Source organism: Myotis nattereri (genome assembly GCF_964212035.1).
Source record: "Myotis nattereri genome assembly, chromosome: 18".
Lineage (NCBI taxonomy): Eukaryota > Metazoa > Chordata > Mammalia > Chiroptera > Vespertilionidae > Myotis > Myotis nattereri.
The window spans coordinates 6,982,539-6,995,609 of NC_138093.1; positions in this window are offsets into that span (position 1 = coordinate 6,982,539).

A 13,071-nucleotide genomic window follows, 5' to 3' on the forward strand; every position below is an offset into this window, starting at 1 on the left:
CAAGCCCAGTGCTGCTCGGAGGGGTGGGACGGTGGCGAGGGAAGCGTGAGGGGGAGCAACTTACAGACTGTCTTCCCAGAAAGATTTCTTTTGCTTCCCACTTCTCCCTATTCACATGCTATGGAGTTGAAATTCCAACTTAAGGTGCCGTTTTGCCCAGGAGATGTGAGTATGCTTTTTCTTTTCTGCAACACCCCATCCTACCTAAATATTAGCAGGGGAACCGTGGGGCAGAGTCTGGCACTTAATAAACATTTACATTGAATGAACAGGTCCTCGTCCAATAGCAATAGCTCAGCACACCACCCATGAGTTTCACACACACTGAGCAGGCACGAGTTTCTGTGGTGAGCAAGGCGGGCACAGGCCTGCCTCCTCAGACCCCTGCACTGATGTCAGGCTGCTAAACCTCATTGCAAGTCACTGAAGCCTGAGGGGTGAGGAGAAGCTAGATTTGCAAATTCTCAAAACGATCTCAGGTAGATGTATTATCATTTCTCAGATGAAGAGTTGGAGGCGAGTGTCCCACAGCTGGGGCAGTGACAAAGCTAGCGTGTGTGATGGGGTGTGGCTGACGGCCAGGGGATCACAGGCAGGAGATACTTGGGCCAGCCCGAGGGGCCAGGGAAGATGTGCTGGAGGAGATGACATCTAAGCTGAGCGTGGAAAGAGGACAAGGAAGCAGCCAAATGACCGAGGGGGTGAAGTGGACAGCAGACAGCCAAGACAGCAGGGTGTCGTGAGCTCAGGGGGTGCCCAGAGTGCGAGGCCAGAGGCAGGCACGCTAAGGGCTGGGAAGCATGCTGCGGAGCTGGGCTCCAGCCTGCAGGCCGCAGGGGCCGCCTGAGGGCCCTGACACACGCAGATGCAGTCAGATGCAGTCAGATCGGTGCTTGAAAACCTCTCCAGCCAGCAGTGTGGAGGATGGATTTGAGGAGGACCAGATGGGAAGCAGGGGGACCAATTAGCAGGAAAGAGAGGATGAGGGGCTCAGCTAGGGCCGTGGAGCTGGGCATAGAGAGAGGGGCGTGAGAGGAATATGCTGGAGACGAACGTGATCAGGACTCTGACTGATTGGATGGAGCAGCCTGGAGCGTTTCAGGTCAGGCTGTGCTGCCCAGCCGGGTGACCATGCCCGACTGGGGGAAGGCAAGCAGAGCGGCTGGGGTGCAAGTGCAGCCTTCCTGGAGAGAGGGGTGGGCACAGTTCCCTCTCAGGTCCCTTTCCAGACAGAGCTATGTATGCTGGGCTGGAGGAAGCTGTCTGTGGGGACATCTGAGACCTTCAAGCAATGCTGACCGAGGACATAGACAGGGCATCCTAAGACAGGCTCAACACTTCCTGTGGTTGGAGGGGAGTAAGTTTCCAAAATAAGGCTGAACAGTATAGAGGTGGATAGGACTGCTGATCGCCTGCGAGATAAGAGGAAACTCCTGGACTCATCCCCTGCCATCTCCTCTCCACCCCCTTATCGCCCCCTACCAAGCATGTGTGTACACACACACACACACACACACACACACACACACACGCGCTTTATCATCCCTCAACTTCCCACCTCCCCCAGCACACCAGCCCTTTCGCACTCCCTCTTTGTGCCGCCTGTTCTCTCTGCCTGCAGTCGGTCCTCCTCCTCCACTGGGCAGATGTCCCCCTCCTTCCAGCCCAGCCCAGATGCCAGTCCTCTCTAATGCCCAGCCCACTGCCCCAGGCGTCCTCACTGCGCCTCCCCCTTCTGGTGACTTCCTCCGAGGTCTTCCTTCATCACCAGCCTGAGCTCCTGAGTCTCATCTGTCTTGGCTTCTGTGGCAGCTGCACCAGGTCTGACCATCACTGGTGCTCAGATTTGCTTGTGGGATGAATGAGCACGTCCCTGGAGGGGGGCCGGGCACACCTTCCCCAGCCCCGGCCCAAGGCCTTCGCATCGTGAAGGAGGATCATCTCTGCCCTCCGGATGGTCCTGTGTCACATGGGAAATAAGCCCACACACGAGAGAGGGCCGTAAAAGCAGTGCCTGCGTCGGTCCTCAGTCCTGCATGAACAGGTCTCTTATTTCTCTGCAATTGGCCTTAATTTTATCCCCATTTTACAGATGAGGGCTCCACCTTTGGGGAAAGCAACAGTTCTTTTGGGCTGAAGATCATTTTGGGGCAAAATGAATAGATGAAGGAGACCATTTGGGGTTCTGCCCTTAACTGAGATTCCTCAGGCTGAGCACAGCTGGCTGAGCACAGATGGCTGGCTCAGGTGAAGGCCCCAGAGAGCAGGGCGTTGGTCATTTGCCAGGTGGCCTGCGTAGTCCCTCTGGGTTTCTGACTGGCTTCTGGGGCAGGAGGGGACTGACCATTGTGACCAGCTAGTCAGCCCCCTGGGCACCTTTCCTGCCTCCCTCAGGCTGGGCGCCTCCATCTGGCAAAGGTGGTGCTCACAGCAGGGAAAAGACGAGGGCCAGGTGGGACTGGAGCCATTGTTGTCATCTCGTCATCGTTATCATCACCACGAATTAATGACACCACCAGTGACACCATGACAACAAGCCCTGGCGTTATGTGCCACGCACTGCGCTGACGCCTTACACGCATCCCTATTTTTCAGTCCTTACGGCACTTCTGTGAAACAGATACTGTCTCCATGTGTCAGCTGAAAAGCCCAAGGCACAGAGAAATCCAGCCATTGGCTCAGGATGGTTAGCAGAGCTGGGCCTTGAAACCAGCCTGAGTCCAGAGCCCCTACTCTTAGGTATTGCTCTGCGGGGAGGGGCCGAGGCTGACGCACCCCGCCAGCCACGGAGGACACAAGCGGGGAGGAGACGGGAGGCCAGGCCTGCTCATAGCTCAAAGCCCCACATCCCTTCCAGGCCTCTCCAGCTCCCGGCAGGGATGGGCATCTGCTCCTCGGCAGGTGAGAGCTCTGAGGAGCCCCCGAAAGTGCAGGTGAATGGGGGTTCTGGGTAGCTGAGGGTGGTGTCCTTCCAGCCCCCCAGCCCTGGTCACCATTCCCCCAGCCACGGCCTGTGGATTGCTGCCTCTCTTGGATGCCTGGCTCGCTGCTGTCTGGAGCCTAATCCCCATTCTGGCGGTTTTGGTTGCTATGGTAATTGAATTCACTTAAAGTTGTCTCCAAGTGAGCCTGTCTCCCTTCCTGCCCGCAGCCTGGGCAGGCAGGAGCCCAGGGCTGAGGGCAGGGAGGAGGAGGCTTGGTGGCCTGTGTGTCTCTCCTCATTCAGATGTCCTCCTCAGGGGCCAGCAAAGAGGGCCATGGAGAAGTGCTCCCTCCCATCCCTCTCCATCTTCCTCTTTGCCACCTTGCCCTCCTGCAGAGCGTGGAACTGTCAGGCCAGGACTGGTGTCACAGGGCTGGCTGGGTGGGTGGATGGGGGAGGGGCAGGCGGGAGGCACTCTGAGAGCCTCTTTCCTTCCTCAGCATTTTGTTTCTCATTCAACAAACACCACAGCTGACTGTGTTCTGAGCACTGCTGGTTGTGAGGTGGTCTCTCTGGGGGCAGCTCAGGATCCAGGGCCCCCAGAAAAGCCCCTAATAGCACGTTTCCAAGTGGCCAAAAGGCTGGGATTTCAGGGGAATGGCCAGCCAGGGTCAGGCGCTGACAGGGAGACTAGGAATTGTGGCAAATCCCATTCCTCCTTTCTCTGTTGGAGGGAGGTTCAGAGGACTGAGCTGGAAGCAGAATGGACCGTCGCTGGGTGGGAATTGAGGGGCAAACCTTAGGCGTCCCTCTACCCGTTTTAATGCAGGACGGTTTCTGATGCGATGCCAGAGCTGCCTGAGGGTGTGTAGGTGTGAGGAGCCCTCCCAACGCTGTGCCTGGATGAGAAGGGTGGGGCAGAGGGGCGACAGTAGATTGCGGGCGGCTGTGTGTGTGCAGGTGTCAGACACCTGTGAGGGAACTGCTGGCTGAAGCAGACAAGGAGAATGTTGGATGGAGCTTCAACTGTGTGCCAGGCACTGGGCTCTGGGCTCCGAAGACCTTGAGGAGCTCACGATCTGAAAGGATGACAACTGAGCAGAGCCCAGGGTGCAAAACACTGGGGGCAGGAACGACGCACCCTGGGAGCCCAGAGCTAGGAGAAGAGGGCGGGGTGCCCAGTAAGGGTGTACATGGGCGGGTGGGCTGAGTAGAGTTTTCGAGGGTGAGAAGTTCTGGAGGCAGAAAGTTACTTGGTGCAAAGACAAGAGCGTGAGCAGGACCACAGAGCAGTGGAAATGAGCAGCAGGTGGGAGTGTGGGCTGAGCCAGGGGAGCGCGGAAGCCAGCAGGCCAGGCTGGGCCAGATGACGGAAAGCCACGTTGGGTTGTACCCGCAGGCCACAAGGGGTTACTGGGGCTGGACCTGTGTTTTAGCAGAAGGACTCTGGCAGAGCTAGAAGGGAGGGTGGAAGTGGGAGATGGGGGCTGGGCTGGGCTGGGCTGTTGAACCAGCGATGAAGGCAGAGCCAGCTGAGAAGGTGAGCAGCAGCGTCTGTGAACCCCGGTGACAGGGATTGGTTGTGGGGTGTGTGCAGGAGGGAGGGAGGAGTAAGGGCAGGAGGGAGGGAAAGCCAGAGAAGCTTCTTTCTGTGCTTAGTGTCGGGGCAGGGAATGGACGTCAGTTCGCGGGAGCTCTGTGTGGGATGGGTGGGGTAAGGCACATGCCCTACAGGCAGGAGGAGGAATATCTCCAGCCCTGGGGAGAGGGCTGCTTGTTAGAAACGCGCACGTGGGAAGCATCGGCCGAGAGGTGACCGCCGAGCTCATGGGAGAAGACCCTGCCCTGGAGAAGGCGCAGAGCGGGGGTGAGAGGAGGCGAGCACTGCGCCCTGAGAGTGGGCAGGCAGGGCAGGCAGTGTCCATCCTTCTGGAAGGCGGAGTGGCCTGGAGCGGCTGGTGGGAGAAGCAAGCATGTGTGTGGTGGGGCTTCAGGAAGACGCTGCTGAGAGGTGGCCTGGTACACGGGTGGGGAGCCGTGGCTCTCAAACCCAAGTGCCTCAGGGATCCTGTAAAATACAGATCACCACGCTCCATCCTGGACTTTCTACCACATTAGGTCCAAGGTGGGGCCAGGCGTTTGTATTTCTAACAAGATCTGAAATGCAATGTGATGCTGCTAGTGTGAGGACCACTTTTTGAGAACCACCGCATATCAACAGTCTAGATGAGAAGGCTCAAGTGCAGGTTCATCCAAGTTGGAGATGAGAGGAAAAAGCCGGGCTCTGGTCACAGAGCAGAGGTGGGGGAAGGTGGGGGAATGTAAGGCCGCTCCTTGGAAACAGAACAGATGCCACTGAGGACCCAGGGATGGGACGGGGAGGAGGGAAGCCAGAGGGCAGGCCAAGGAGGGGCAGGCCAAGGAGGGCTCAGGATGCGATGACACAGAGGAGGGAGCCTGAGGGACTGCAGCCCCGGCCATGAACATGAGATGGAGAGGACAGCGGTGAGTTAGGCAGAGAGGAGTGTGGGGACTAGAACCAGCCTCAGGGTCCTGTTCGGCATCCTGGCCCAAAGTCTAGAGTTCATCCTCGAGAGCCACAGCTCGTCCCCATCCCTTCCTTCTAACCTGCTGGAGTCACCACCAGCCGCTGCTGTGAGATCCTGGACAAGTTACTTAACATTTCTGTGCTTCCCTTTCCTCATCCAACAAATGGAGATAACAACATTACCTACCGCAGATTTGTTACAAGAATTCAATGCAAACTCAATGTATACAAAGAGCTTAGAAGGCTGCCTGCCACACAATAAACCCCCAGAACGTGTTAAATATCACCAGCATCATCATCACCGTCATCACCATCTTCATCATCATCACCATCTTCACCACTATGATACTTATTAAGGTCAATGACCATCTTGTGCACCTTCCCAAGTGGAACAGAGGCAGCACCTAATACCCTGGGTCACCTCTCTGGGGGCTGCGCTGAGCACAGAAGACCGGGTGCCTTTCCATTTTCCTTCCAAGATCTCAGATCAGAGACGTGCAACTCACTGAGGAGGCCCCTGACGCCCTTGCTGGAACCCCTCCTGGGTGACCGCCCTGCCAGGGGAGGCACAGGACTTGTTTTCTGCCAATGGAGCGAGGCCATAAAGAAATTCCAATTCATTGGTGCCCAGGAGAACATTACCAAGATAGACGAGACACCATGGGCAGTATTTAATTATGACCAGGCAGAGCAAATAGGAGGGACGCAATAAAAATGCTAATCAGGGAAGAAAAAGAAAGCAGGCTTCATTTTCTTCCAGAATAGACTAAAGCCCATTTCCCTCCTTCCACTCTCCCCCAGACCCCAAATGAGTGTCACAGGCCTGGTTCTGATTGTGACTTGGTGACAGGTGAGTCCATTTAGCCCTAGTCCCAGCCTCTTCCTGCTTCCTTTCTCCCGCCTCCCGGTTCCTAGAAGAGCCCGCAGAGGGAGGGCGGCTGGCTTTCCTCGCAGGCACTTCAGCCAGAGAGAACTTGGAAAGTGAATGAAGCTATTATTCAGGGCTCAATTCCATGCTCCAATGGGCATTGTAGGAAGGGACCAGCCAGCCCCCCTTTCCCCATCCTAATCTGTAGGACGAGGGGGTGTGGCTGGCGAAGGGCCCCTTGACTGGTCCGAACTTGTCTCTGGCCTGGAAGCCAATCCAACTCAGACCCTCTTAGGAAGAGACGGGGGACACTGGCCAGGCCCATTGCCTTGTATTCCCAATTCCATCCGACTTGGCTGAACTCAACTTTGGGGCATGATTCAGGGTTTTGCAGGCCATTCCTCTCTCCCTCCCAAGTTGGCTGACTCCCTGGGTAGCCGATCCTTCCTTGCTCGCTTGCTCAACGTCCACGTTGCTGCCAAAGACAGATTGATGTCTCTCATTTCCCTCGGTCTCCGGGAGGCCTGGGCCAGCCCTCCGGCTGGTTTTAGGTAAAACTTGCTTCTTTGCTGCCTCGAGGATCTGACTCAGCCCAGGCCTTTTCCCCAGGCTGCCCTCCTCTGTTTGCTGGGCTCACCCTGGCTGGTGTCCATGTGATTTACTGCTCTCTTGAGTCTCTCTCTTGCCTCCTTAAAACTTGTGCAGCCACGAGCCCTTTCCGACATCAGCAGGGCAGGAATCAGCCTGAGGACTGTCTGGTGTCGTCCTGGACCGCCCCTCTCCGCACGCTCCAGGGAGGCAGCCGCAGACCCTCACCTCCCGGCTACCGTCTCTCCCTAGAAAACAGCTTTTGGATAAACCATGTACACACTGCCCATTTACCTGCTGTGAGATCTTGGATAAGTTTCTTAACATTTCTGTGCTTCGGTTTCCTTACCCAACAAATGGAGATAACATTACCTACCGCAGATTTGTTACAAGAATTCAATGCAAATGCATACAAGGAGCTTAGAAGAGTGCCTGCCACACAATAAACCCTCAGAAAGTGTTAAATATCATCGTCGTCGTGGTCTATATGATATTTATCATCAAGGTCAATGACTGTCTTATTTGCCTGCATGTCCAGGTGCTTGACAGAGTGTCTGGCGTGAATAAACAATCATCACTGAACCAATGAATAAATGTACTCTTAAGCTAATTCTTCCAGTGACATTCCACTTTTCAGAAAACTTTAGATTTAGATTTAAAGAGAGGACCCGCACACCGATGCCAATGCTGAGGGATACACGGCTGAAGGTGAGTTCCCAGCGTCTCGGGGGAGGGTTCAGGGTGAGGGCCGGCTTTCATATCCAGTCAGCTACGCAGAGTACAGCTCGCCTGGCCAGCAGCTCCTAGGGACTGTCCCTAAGGTGGAAGTTCCCTTCTAACTCTAATGCAATAGAACCTTAGAAGCCAGCCAGGAGGAAAGGAGACAAAGAAACGCTGCTCCTCGTGGCCGGAACAATATTCCTGGGTCCTCCCTGGGCTCCAAGGCATCACAACCTGCAGGGGGCCAACCAGACGAGCGAGTGGGCCAGGGCCTTTCTTCCCTCTCCTTTCTGATGGTATTCTTTTAAAATGGATTCTTTTCACATGGTTCAACATGCAAAAGTCCCTAAAGTCTACATGTGGAAAGACCCTCTTTGTCAGCAGCCATCCACACGTCCCTGGCACAGCCCGTCTCCAGTGACCTGAGACACCTCCAGAGGCATTTCATGCCCCTTCAAGCCAACACGCCTACTCCCCCTCCTTCACACAGATGCCAAGCTTGCCTCACACAGCTATGCGCCTTGAACTTTCTTCACTTAATATGTTTTGGAGATTATTCGATATCAGTATTCTTTTTGTGGCGACACAGTGTTCTATTCTAATAAATTCATTTGCTTCACCAGCCCATTTCAGTCTTTCTACTCTTTAACTTTCTACTCTTTACCTTTTCATGAGCAATGCTGTAATGAATCTACCTGCTGTGGGCAGGCGGATCCGTAGGAGGCACGTGACTGTATCTGAAGATGAATTTCTATTCGAGGAATTGTTTGGTCGAAGGCTGTGCCCATTTGTAAATTTCACAGTTATTGACAAATTGCCTTCCATCGATGGCCTGTTTTTTTAGAGATGACAAAACTGGAGTTTAAAGAGGGTAAGTGACTTGATTAAAGTTATATAGGTTGCAATAAAGTAACGGTGAGAACTAAGGTTTTTAGGATTTTAGCCCAAGACTCTGGGCTCAAAGAGATCAGGAACATGTAAGAAAGAGCAGACAGATTCCTGAACTGTAACAAAACCTGCAGTTTCACAGAGTCAACATTATATACTGTGGACGCATCTTTGAGCTGCCCTGAGGGAACCCACAGAAGGAGAGAGACAAGAAGCACTTTGGGTTTAGCATCTGCAATAAGGACAAGAGACAAGGAGACACGTTGAGAATATGGGAAAGGCCCCCGATCAGCTTTGGCTTCCTGGAAGAGGAGGCAGTTAAGATGACATTAGACCATCTAGCAATGTCCTCCGCAACGTTGCTTATGATTTCCCTTTTCTTCAGCACTAAGTCCCATCCCAAACCCTTTATCAATATTATTAATAAGCGGCAAAATGGATCGCCTTGTGAAAGCATGGTGTAGTTGGAATAATAATAAAGGCTACCACATGCTGAATTCCCACCGTGTGCCAGCCGATGCTTTCTGCCTCAGCCACTAACCAGCTCTGGGCCCTGGAGCAGGTGACACTCCCAGGTGTGCATTGGTGCCTGCATCTCTCAAATAAAATGGCTAATCCTCTGACCTCCCACTCCTCTCCCGTCCTCACATCAGCCTTGGGAAGTTCCCCTTTGAGAGAAGATGTCACAGAAATAATAATACTGATTGTCATTCACTGTTACAGTTTTCCAAGGTGGTTTTACATGCTATTTTATGTGCTCTTCATAACAAGGATGTGAGGGAGGGAGCTAGGGGGGTACTAGTCTCTTCTGGAGGTGGAGAAACTGAGACTGGGCCAAGGTAGATTACTCAGCTCAAGTGCCACTGGGGCAGTGGTGCAGCCTGGGCTGGCACAGCCTTCAGTCCTGACACCTGACTCTTCCATCTGTGATTCCACATTCACCCGAAGGCATTTCAGTTGGGAGCAATCCGAAGTCCCCGTGCCCTCCAGGAGTCTGAACTTAACTGGCCTTCGAGGCGCTGCCCACCTCCCCCAGCACCTCCAGAGCACACAAAGTCTTCCCCTGGCTGCTGGGGGTCCAGTCTGCCCTTGCCCAGCCTGAGACCCCAGGACCTGCCCGGACCATCGCTTATGGCCTGTTTCTGGGTCCCCTCTGCTGTCCTCTGTTCAACAACCAGATGCCACCTGCTGGCCTCCCTGATGCCAACCACATGTAAGAATGGCTGTCTAGCTTCCATGACATCATTTCCAGATACTTCTCTGTCTGCTGGGTGGCCCCCCTCCCACAGCCTACGGCTAGGTTTGCCCCTAAGCTGCTCACCCACAGTGGGATGTCCCACTCCAGGCCCAGACTGGTGACTTGAGATGTGATTGATGCTCTAAATGCTGTTTCGACAGCCCCCCCCACGCCCACCCCACTCCTGCTCTAACCCTCCATTCAAGGCTGGAACTGATGCGCTGGGTAAGCGGTGATGTGGTTTCTGGGGGCCTGTTGGTCCATCTAGAAAGCGCCCGAGGTTCCCTGTTTTGCAGGTATGAGTAAGAACACAGCCATTTGAGGGACGGCTCTGTCTGAAAACAGACATGATTACTATTTCCATCACCTTTTTAATCCTTTAATCACACATTTGCAACAGGGAGCCCGGTCGGGGTGAGTCCATTTATATAAACAGCAGGCTATATGCCAGCCAGGCTTAGAGGAAAGTAAGAATCATTTCGTGACCAGAAAATGAATAATCCAGCGACTTATCCCCAAACAGTCCACATCAAGCTGCTGGGACTTGTGCTCACACCATGAGGGCTTTGGCGGAGACCCAGCACCCCTCCAAGGCCCCGGGTGCTGGCCTGAGCCCTCAGCTCTGTTGCTGGGCTGGGCGGCGTGGAAGGACCGGGCCTCTGGGCAGCCGGCTGCCCCTGAACAAGGAACCTCCCGGGTCTCCAGCCCTTGGATCCTGGTATTAATCTGGAGGCCCACCCTGTCATGGATGGAGAAGGGGGTTCCGAGATCACTGTCTGGAATGGGCAGGTCCCTAACAGATAGAGGGGTCTCCCTTCCTTTTGAGATAATGGGAGGATGGGACAGATGGGACTAGGGCCCCACAAGGAGACGGGGAACATCCAACCAGGGCTTCTCCATGTGAAACCGAGGCTTTAACCAGTGGCCCAGTTGGCAGAGGCAGAGCGGGGCCTTGGCGACCCTCTATTCTGAGAAGGCCATCAGCCTGGGAAATACACCCTAACTCTCTTAATTTTAGATAATTCCTCAAGCTGAGGCCAGTCTCCCCTCCAGGATTGGCTTACTTGTATGTTAGAATCTCTTTCCTGATCTGAATGGGCCTTATCGCTGGCTATTGCTGCCTAACAGACCACCCCACAACGAAGCGGTGCGCAGGTGAGCATTTATTTAGCTCACAGTGTGTGGGCCACCTGCGGCCAGCTGGTCTTGGACAGACGTGGCTGCACAGTCAGAACACAGCTCTGCACCCTTTTCCTCCTCCTCCCGGGACTCGTGAGATAGCAGAGGCACTGAAAGGTGAGTAGAAACGTGAAATGCCTCTTAGAACCTAGGCTCGGAGCTGTCGCACTGTCCTAGGGCGAACGGCAAAGTTGAGAGTGGGGAAATGGACTCTCCTCCTTTATGGGAAGAACAGCAAAGTCCCAGTCAAGGGGCTAATGACACAGCTCGTATGCACCCAGCCAGGTGGCCAAGTTGTGCTCCATCCCAAGAAGCTCTCGCGAGGTCTCCCTCGTCCCTCCCCTAATTTGCTCAGGCCCGGGAGATGCGGGATGGACAGATGACAGGGACCCTCAGAAGGACTCAGTTAGCCCAGCGTCACTTGGACTCTGACTCTCTGTCCATCTGCCTCTGGGTGGAATGTGGGCCCATAAGATTAGGAAGACAAAAGTTTGCACTCAACCAAATGATTACTTCAATCTCACGAACTATAGTTTTCATGTCTCATATTTTCCTGGGAAAATGAAGTGGCCGAAGGAACACACAGCAGGAGTGGAAAATGGAAACCTCTGCAAATTCAGGGCACGTGCCCAGGTGACTGCTGGACGGGAAGCGTGAACCGGAGAGATGAGCAATGCTGAGCCCAACCTCAGCCCGGACCACGCCTGGAGCCGGGACCTTGTAAATGACCGGAACGATGATCACACTGAATCTTGATAGAGGAGCCTGGCCTTCCCAAGAGCCTGAGCTCCTCAAGCCGGTGAGTTCAAGACACAGATAGTTAAGTTACCACTGGGGCAGAGTGGCAGTGAGCTTGGCTAAGGCAACATCGGCTCTCACGATTTTCCGAAAGTCTGCACATGAAACGTTCCCTTCCCAGCCCTCTAGCCCTCGGTGCCCCCCAATTAAACAAACCCTTGTTTCCTTTCCTGCCATAGAGTCTATTATTTCACCGTGCCTCGTTTATGAGAGGTTCCGGAATTGGGGTTGTGTGCAGTGGCTGATGACTCTTCGCTATTACCCTCGCTCATTCTCTGTGGCATTTCAACACTTCAGTAATGAATTACCTCTACCATTTCTGGCACAAAGAAAGGAGGGCTTAAATTAATTTTCAGCAAGGGATACGATTGGTCCCGGCAACTTCCTCCCACTGTGTTAACATCAATGTCATGTCTCGTTAAATGCCGATAAACAAGTGCATCACTGTAACAAGCCACAAATTGGCTTACTGACACCCCCATCAGCTGTTCTCTGCTTCCCAACCCCCAGCTTTACAGACACATGGTGGCCAGGCACAATGGGGACCCGGGGTTTGCTGCTACTCGTTTTTGCTGGGTCTGACTCTCATGTTACAATAGATTGTATTAGTTTGGGTTCTCCACCTCTGGGGTTCAGGTGGCTGCTCCACAGAGGGGGTGGGCTCCCTCCTCTTCCCCATCCTCCCCAGCTTTCTCAAGCAATGGCCCTTTGGCTGTTACCAGGGCAATCCTCACCAGCAAAATCAGCCAATCACACCACCAAGGACAAAACTGCCACTAGCCCTATCACCTGCCCACTTAGTGTGCTGCTGGGACCCAGGAGATCAGGCAATGTCTTAGGTCAGCAGTTGCCAACCTTTCGGACATCACAGACCACCAGGGGTCTGCAGACCACCAGTTGGTGACCGCTGTCTTAGATGATGCCCACCATAGACAGCCAGCCCTCACTCCACAGGTGACCCCATCTAGTCTTTTGTCTTCATCCAGACCTCTTCCCGAACTCCCTCTTCTCACCTCCACTGGACGTCGAATGGAGATCTCACACTTAACCTGTCCCCAGTCAGGCTTCTCCCTCTGACCTGCTCCTCCACAGTCTTTCCCGTCTCAGTCAGTGGCAGCTCCTTTTTGCCAGATATTCAAGCCAAAAACCTGGTGTCCTCCTTGCTTCCTCTTTCTTTCATCCCCACATTCAGTCATCAGCAAATCTTACTGGCTCTCCCTTCAAAATACACCCAGAATCTAACCCTGCTTGGCACCTCGCTCCTCTCTAGTCCAAGCCACCAGACTCCTACGTGGCCTTACTGCGTCTGCCCTCCTGCAGCA